Here is a 9,161-nt window from a genome sequence, read left to right as displayed (position 1 = left end):
GCCTATGAAGCTTCGGAGCTCTTTCATGGTGGTCGGTTTGGGAAACGCTGAAACGGCTGTAAGTTTGGCAGGGTCAGGAAGAATGCCGTCTTTTGAAACCACGTGGCCAAGGATCGTAAGCTTTCGAGCGGCGAAATGGCACTTCTTCAGATTCAGTTGCAGCCCCGCGGCAGAAATACACGCAAGGAATTTCTCAAGGCGGGTAAATGGGTTGCGAAATCACTTGAAAAGACGACAATGTCATCTAAATAATAAAGTCAAACGCTCCATTTGAGGCCTCGAAGGATAGAGTCCATCATTCGCTCGAAAGTAGCTGGCGCGTTGCAGAGGCCGAAGGGCATGACTGTGAATTCGTAAAGCCCGTCGGGTGTGATGAAAGCTGTTTTTTCGCGATCAGCTTCTGCCATGGGTACCTGCCAGTATCCAGAGCGCCGATCTAAAGAAGAGAAAAATTCGGCTCCCTGTAGGCAGTCCAAGGCATCGTCAATGCGTGGCAGCGGATAGACATCCTTGCGCGTGATGCGGTTGCGACGTCGGTAGTCCACGCAAAACCTGATGGATCCATCCTTCTTTTTCACTAACACAACTGGAGAGGCCCAGGGACTGCTTGACGGTTCGATTATGCCACGTGTCAGCATGTCGTCAACCTGTTCATTGATGGCATGGCATTCGGTAGTTGACACACGATATGGACGCTGCCGTAATGGCGTCTCTTGACCAGTATCTATACGGCGAACAGATGACGCTCGACCTAAGAAAGGCTGATTGTGGTCAAACGAGGCTCGAAAACGCTGTAGGAGCTTGGTCAGCTGTTCCTGCTGCCCAGACGTGAGGTTGAAATCAATGGGCTTGCGGAATACATTCATAGGTTCATTAGCATCAGTTGCGGTTGTACTGGCACAAGTCGGTAAAAATGGCTTGTCTGGATAGATCGGGTCTTCGAAAATACAATTTAAGGTTTCGGGGCTTCCCAGACACTCGCCGCGTAGCAGGATGTACGGACAAGCAGAAACGTTGCACGCATAAAGTACCGCCGAACCATTGGAAAAGTTGATGACGGCAAACGGGAGGACGATGGTTCGGTGTTGCACACTAGCTATAGTTGGTTGGAACAGGAGCGTCGAGTTAGTGGCAGCAGGGGAAAACACAGGCACTAGGACGGCGGACAACGGCGCGATGCGGACGTCAGCTGCGGCAAACACTTTCGAGGGACTGTGGTGGTCGATATCAAGGCACGAATTCGTTAACGTGAGTTCAGCAAGAGCGCAGTCGACGAGGACTTGATGGGTAGAAAGGAAATCCTATCCTAGTATGACGTCGTAAGATGAACGTGGGAGAACAACAAAGTTCACGGCGTACCAAACATCTTCATTAAAAAACGCGTGCTGTGCACTGAGCTGTCGGCGCGATGAAAGGAGAGGTGGCTGTACGCAGAGCAAGATTCGTAAGCGGCGTTGTAACTTTTCTGAAATCGCGACACAGTTTTTCACTAATTACAGAAACGACGGCACCTGTGTAGACAAGTGCACGTACAGCAACACCTTCTACTAGCACATCAATTTCGTTGGTCGGACAAAGAGGAGGTCTTAGAAAGTTCGACGACGACGCAGTTCTTGCCTCCGGAACTGCGGCTGTCAGTTTTCCTCTCAAGCGGGGCTCGTGCACCGAAGCATCGGGGAGACAGATTGGCGACGGGTTGGTAATGACCGGCGAGAATCGAGAGGGCGTCGTGGGGACAATGAGTCGGTGATAGGAGAAGATGGTCGCTGGGGATTCTGGGCAGCTTGGTAATTTGCAGAATTCCCATGGTCTGGAGGCTGGAAGTTGCGACGGCGACAGTAGCGTGCTATATGTCCCGTGAAACCGCATGCGAAACAGATGGGTCGATTATCCAAGGTGCGCCATGGGTTAACGACAGAAGGTGCAGGGGGCGAAACGGGATGGGGTGCCGTGTATGTAGGCAGCGTCGTAGGGTAGGAGGACCCGGTGCCCCGGTATGCGCCAGAGACAGGTGGGGCTGGGGGTCTAGCAACGACGGCAGCGTAGGTCAGCGGCGTAGGGATGGAAGCAGTGCCTGCGTGACATGTGTCTCAATGACCTGGCGTAGATGTGGATCTAACGAGGTCACTGGTGCGGATGCTTCGGCCACAAGAGAAAGCTGACGCGCAACTTCTTCACGAATGAATTGCTTGATGTGGGGCAGTAAGACGGTGTGACCAGCAGCGACGCCGTGCACGAGGATGGAAACTTCAGCCGTGTCTTCAGCGGCCCTGCGCGTCGAGACATGCTGCTTACGCAACTCGTCGTACTCCTGACAGAGCTGGACAACATCGGTGACGGTCTGTGGATTCCTAGCGACGAGCATCTGGAAGGTATCATCGTCAACTCCTTTGATGATGTGCTTGATTTTGTCGCGTTTGGTTAGAGATTCATCGACGCACTTGCAAAGAGACAAGACATCTTCAATGTAACTTGTAAAGGTCTCGTCCCTGCGCTGGACTCGACTACGGAGACGCTGTTCCGCGCGAAGCCGGCGCTCGGTGGGACGACCGAAGACCGCGGCGATGGTGGTCTTGAAGGCGGACCAGTTGGTGATTTCGCCTTCGTGGTTCTTGAACCAGAGGCTGGCCACATCAGCGAGGTAAAAGCGCAAGTTTGTGAGCTGGTAGCAGGCGTTCCACTTGTTGGAAGCGCTTACGATTTGGTACTCGACGAGCCAGTCCTCGACGTCTTGTTCGTCGTTGCCGCGAAAAATTGGTAGGTCGCGTTGCCGAGGCACGCCAGTACAGTAGACTGTCGTTGGTAAGGCAGCTTGAGAAGGGCCAGGAGCAGTCATGGTGAACGGTGAGGGTAGCGTCCGATTGCGAAGTTCTTGGTTGATGGGAACCCCGGCTCCTCCACCACTTAAAATAGAGGTGTTGTACATCGAGAAAGGTTCAGACGCAGCTTGGCAAAAGGAGCTTTATCAGGCAGTTCTGGCTAATGGCGAGCGGCGTGCGCGAGCTACTACGGCCACCGATTATCATCGTCGCATGTATGGGCGCATGGACGGACGGAAGCAAAAAAGAAGGGATGGACGGATGCGTGGACGGACTGGCGGACGCTTTGCCCCAGTCGTCGTCATTCACTCCGTGGATATGCCGTGATTTTTTATGCAGCGAATTCAGTTTCCTTGTATTGACCTCATAGCAAAACAATGCAATAGGGGGACTACACTTTAAAAAAAATTCCCTGCTAAAACAAAAATTACTTCGACTGAACTTTATGTGAAGAAATCGTTATGATTCTCAATAGAATGCACTTTTCTTCAGATTTTTTCTTGGACTACTTTAGGGTGCTACCAACGTCTCAACTTACACCAGTGTGCTGTGTTTTTTTTCTCTCTCTCTTCTCCCGTCCAGGTAAAACAACTGGAAGCTAAGCAAGGAGGGGTGGCATGCAAGGAGGTGCCTTGAGTGTTATATTTATTTATTTATTTACGTTTTTTGGGGCATTCGGCTTTTTAGTGCAATCACGCGGACAAGTTGTGGCCTCGTGCGGTGGCCACAGTAACTGCCGAGCGCGCCATGGTATACTCAGCCAATGATATGAGCTGGAGTCTATGACGCCGTCGTTTTTAACAAATATCGTCGTTTATTGAGCCAAGAGAAAGTAATTTTCAGCTGACTGGCAATTTATTAAAAATTCTAAGCCGGGTGCTGCATCTTAATGTATAGCTCGCTGCTTCATGGGAGCCTCGACCGCGAATCAGCAGTGTTTTGTGACCACGCTGAAAAGTGTGAGCCAAGGCTACACAATGCAATGCGACTATCCAGGTACGAAGCCTTCAAGTCCGCTACCTGCAACGAACAGAGTAAAGTCATTGTATATATCAAATGCGACCTTACCTATATCGAGCACCGTGTAGCACCTCACGATGACAACTAGTATGTCTGCTTGACAGTTAAACGTAGAGACCTCAATTTCACACTTGTAGGCGCATATATATCACCTTCAAACCGTTTTGAACCTGAAAGACTACGTGCACTGTTAACAGCCACACCTGGACTATGGATCATCACCGGAGATTTCAACGCTCACCACCCACTATGGGGAAGTCAGAAGACAGACAGTCGCGGAAGGCAAGTATTCTCCTTTGCTCTGGAGCAGCAGCTGTTTTGTGTAAACGACGGAAGCCCAACGTTTCTACGGGGAACGACATACAGCAGCTGCCTTGACTTGACATTTGTGTCACGAAGCCTAAATGGAAAATTCAAGTGGTTCACAGACTATGAAACTCATCGAAGCGACCACATACCAACTTATTTGAAGATCAAGGGCCTGGAAAAATCGCCAAACTACGACACTTCGACTCGCACCGACTGGACAAAGTTCAGGTCACTGACGGAAAAGAGGTGTCAAGAAAATAAAGCGCCTCCTCTGGACACCCTCGAGGATATGAACAGAGGTGCTACTCAAGAAGTGACCTATCATATTCAACATACTCCAGAATATTGTCAACATCAAGCGGAATTGGAACGGCTCAGAGCGATCCGTCGTCGCGCAGAAAGAAGATATAGGCGCACTAAGTTCATTCACGACTTGAGGGAGGCAAGGCACTCACAGTAAAAAATTCAGCGGCGAATCATTTCACTTCAGTCCTTTCGCTGGAAATATCTGTGCGAATCTTTGGATCCACACAAGCCTTTGACGCAGACATGGAGGATTGTTCGTGGCCTACGAATATCACCACATCAACATCGCCCCTTCAAGTGTCTTTCTCTCTACCAAGGCCACACCGAAATTGAAGTAGCAGAAGATTTCTGCATGAAAGTTGCCGGTCAGGCGTCCGCGTGCACCACGCGCCACCTAGAAAACGCTCCAGTTTCCAGAGATTCAAGAACGGACACCTTTTTCTCTCTAGAAAAACTACAAGTGGCCTTGACGGCATGCAAACGATCTTCATCGCCTGGTCCGGATGGGATCACGTACATGGCTCTTTGCAACCTCGGAAAAGCAGCTTGACAGGCCCTTCTATCCGTGTACAACGACTCGTGGAGCAGCGGATTTATCCCTCATTCATGGAAATCCAGCCACCTCGTCCCTGTGCCTAAACCAGGTTAATCTCCTCTGCACTTGACCTCTTATCGCCTCATCGTGCTTACCAGCTGTTTCGGGAAAGTGATGGAGAGGATGATTTTGACTCGCCTAGAGTAATATCTGGAGCACCACGAGGTATACCCTCATGCTATGACGGGCTTTCAGCGTGGGCGGTCCGCAATTGATAACGTTATAGACCTGGTCTCATCTGTTCAGCATCAAAAAAGACAAACGTTTATCTGCGGCGTTGTTCTTGGACGTGAAAGGTGCATACGATAACGTATCACATGAAGCCATTCTGGATGTCATGGAAAATGTTGAATTAGGGGGTCGGGTTTACCAATGGATCCACAGCTATCTGAAAGGCAGAACTTTCTTTGTACAGACGGACATTGGCACTGCAACGCACCATTGCAACCGTCGTGGTGTGCCTCAAGGCGGTGTTCTTAGCCCCACACTTTTCAATCTAGTGCTACTCGGCCTGGTTGACGCACTTCCAGAATCTGTCCATCTATCAATATAGGCAGATGACATCTGCATCTGGGCGTCAGGCATAACACGCCTTCATTTGCGTGCCCTGCTTCAGAGAGCGGCTGCAATAGCGACAAAGTACCTGGACGAACGGTGACTAGGGCTGTCATCAGAGAAATCCTCGATTATAGCATTCACGCATAAGGCGATGAGCCCATATGTTATTAAAATCAATGGACACACGATCAACTACGTGAAGACCCACCGATTCCTCGGAGTCATAGTTGATCGCGACCTCTCCTGGAGCCCTCACATCGCCCACATGAAAACTAAACTCACCATGATCACCCACGTACTGAAGTTTCTTGCTGGAAAAACGTGAAGTGCATCGGTACGAGCGATGCTCCAACTATACGCTGTTCTGTTCCTCGGTTATATGCGATACAGCTTACCCGTGCTTTGCGGGATCCGAAGAACAAACTTGCGCGTCCTCCAGTCGATCCAAGCCCAAGCACTGAGAATATGCCTTGGCATTCCGAGATGCGCGTCTACAGCAGCGACAGTCATCATTGCGCGTGATAATCCAGTCAACGCATACATCCGCGTAGACGCTTTGAGAATGCACATAAGACATTTCGCTCGGCTTCCATCTCATCACCTTGCCTCACTTCGAACTTCCAGGCCCCCCTCAGCATTCAGCGCAACTGTATTTCAGCATTGCGCTGTGGTTCCATTGCACTTCACGCATGCAGCACAGCCGTCGATACCATTATGGTGCCTACACCCACTCAAAGCCCTTCTTACAATTCCTGGCATCCAAAATAAGAAAAAGCCGTCGCATCTAGCCCTGAAACAGGCCACATTACTCTTCCTGCAAGAGAAGCACAATGAACGCCTTCACATTTGCACGGATGGCTCGGTGTCTTCAGTAAGCTCTGCAAGGGCGGTGGTTATTCCCGCGAGGTACATCACAATTAAATTCATGACATCGCATTTGACGTCGTCGACAGCTGCAGAACTCGCCGCCATACGTGCAGCTCTGGGGTTTATAGTGAAAGAACCTTCGGGAATTTGACCTATCATCTCGGACTCGAAGGCATCTCTTCAATGTCTTGTCACCCTTTCGCTATGAACCTAATGAACAGTTAGTAGATGAAATAAGGCTTCTTCATCACGAAGCAATCGAAAAACAGCACAGTATAGTGTATCAGTGGATACCAGGTCATTGCGGTATATATGGCAATGACCGCGCAGATGAGGCCGCTAGATCTGCACACGATGATACCCAATACACAGCCATCCCGTTCTCAAGAACTGACGCAGCTACAAGACTTCATTCGCTTGCACGTGACCTCACACTGGTACAGTGGAACTCAACAGACTGCACAAAGCGCGCCTGCATAACTTGGATCCCGATCTGCAGCTTCGTCTTCCCCCAAAGATATCTCGAGCTGAGGAGACTCTTCTATGCCGCCTGTTGCTTGGAGTGGCCTTCACGAACGCATACTCTTATCTCATTGGGATGGCCAGCTTTCTTACATGCACTTACTGCAGTGGCGAAGAAACCATCGCGCACCTTCTGTGTGAGTGCACCCATTTCAACGCGCAAAGACAACAACTCACTGCTGCTCTGGATAGACTAGACGATCGGCCTTTGTCGGAACAAAGGATTCTGGGTCATTGGCCGAGCCCATCCTCAGCCCAGAAGGCTTTGAAAGCTTTGCTGCGCCTTTTGCGGACAACTGGCCTCAGAGACAGACTTTAGTGTCTTATACTCTTTGATGTTGCCTGTCCTCTGTCGCAACTTTTTTGTAATTTCTCTCTCTCTTCGCAACATTTCTTTTTAAGATCTTTCATTCCCCTCACCCCTTTCCCCAGCACAGTGTAGCCAGCGGGTCTAAGAACTGGCTAACCTCCCTGTCTTTCCACTTAAACTTTCTTCCTCCTGAGAGGAAGAAGAAGTTGTCACAGAGAACAGCCTCTTCTTCGATCTCTGTGAGTTTTCTAGTTCTTTTGTCTAGACTTTTCAATAATCGACACACCTCGGAGGGGCGTTCCCCCTTAGAATGAGGGATCAAAACCCCCTCCAGCAACCGGGACCGAGCCGACCGCATCATAGTGCGTCTGACACAAGTTCTCCCCCCGGCCCAAGCGTGGTCCATGTTGAGAACTCTGATCACTCCTCCGTTGAAGATATGGCTTCGGACAGCGACTACGTGGTCGTACCAAGCCGATGCTTGAAAATAAAAATCAGCCGGACATCGCCGACTGACCGGCAAGCACAGACAAAGGCGAGTAGCATGCGGTCGTACACCATTTCGTATGTGCCGACATCGAAGACAGACAACTTGAACTCTCTAAATAGGCAGAGCCTGTCAGAGTACTTTGAACTCGTCGCTCCAGGAAAAGTCGTAGAGATACGCATGAATACTCGAAAGAACATACTGTCCGTGGAGGTCACTACGAAGGCCTTAATGGACACGCTGAAAGCAATTGTTCGATTAGGAATCATTCCGGTGCGCGCATTCTCCGCATATGACGAAGACACGACAACAGGAGTTATATACGATGTGGATGAAGAGATAACAGACTCGAGTCTCGAGAAACTGCTGTCATCATCGGCTCCCGTGCTTGGTTTCCACCGCTTTGAACGCACGCGATGTGTTAAAGTAGTGTTTCAGTCGAAGACGTTACCCATACATGTGAAATTTGGGTACGTGAGGCACTCGGTACGTCCTTACGTACCAAAACCTCTGCAATGTCATAAATGCATGAAATTTGGGCACGTTAGTGCAGTTTGCAAGGGTGCAGTAACCTGCAAGCATTGCGGCGGCCTTCATGATGGTGATAACTGCAATGCTGTGGCCAAATGCCCAAACTGCTCAGGCGCCCATGACGCAACATCAAAGGAATGTCCCAAAATGAGGAATGAAATTAGCATCCTGAAGAAGATGGTTCGAGACCACTCCACTCACAGAGAAGCTGCAAGGGCTGTACGGCGCCGTAAACATCGTTCGCGACATCGACGCAAACGAAGCAGCAGTGCTCATAGCTTATCGAATTCGACACACAAAACCGTGCCCTCACCACCTCCTAGCCTACTTTTGTCAGTCAGAAAGGAGGATACAGATGCTCAAATGCCAATACAATCCACGCAAGTACAATGTAACCAGTCATTGGCTCTCCCCACGTCGGAGACTCAGTGGCCTTCACTACCGTCAAGAGCTACGGTAGCGCCATCATCACATAGTGCCCCTACCTCCAATGAAGAAAACAAGAAGATGGACAACACAGATGTCAAGGCTATGCTTAAAAATTTGATGGGTTCAATGCGTAAGATTCTCAGCAGCCTAAACACTCCCGCTGCTAAGGCGGCTGTGCAGCTACTTGAGGTTTTGGAGCCTCTTCTACTGGTTCTTCAGTAAGTGAACATGGCACTGATGTTCGAAGAACGCATGCGCCAGTCGCTTGTTATGCAATGGAATGCTCGTGGCCTACGTGGCCATCTGTCAGACTTCAGACAATGGGTTTTTAAATATCAATTTCCTGTTATCGTTATATGTGAACCGAATATGGTTTCACCTTTTCGTATATCTGGATATATCCAGATT

This window comes from Rhipicephalus microplus, chromosome 4, assembly GCF_043290135.1.
Source record: "Rhipicephalus microplus isolate Deutch F79 chromosome 4, USDA_Rmic, whole genome shotgun sequence".
NCBI classification, from domain to species: domain Eukaryota; kingdom Metazoa; phylum Arthropoda; class Arachnida; order Ixodida; family Ixodidae; genus Rhipicephalus; species Rhipicephalus microplus.
Note: the sequence above shows the minus strand (reverse complement) of the source record.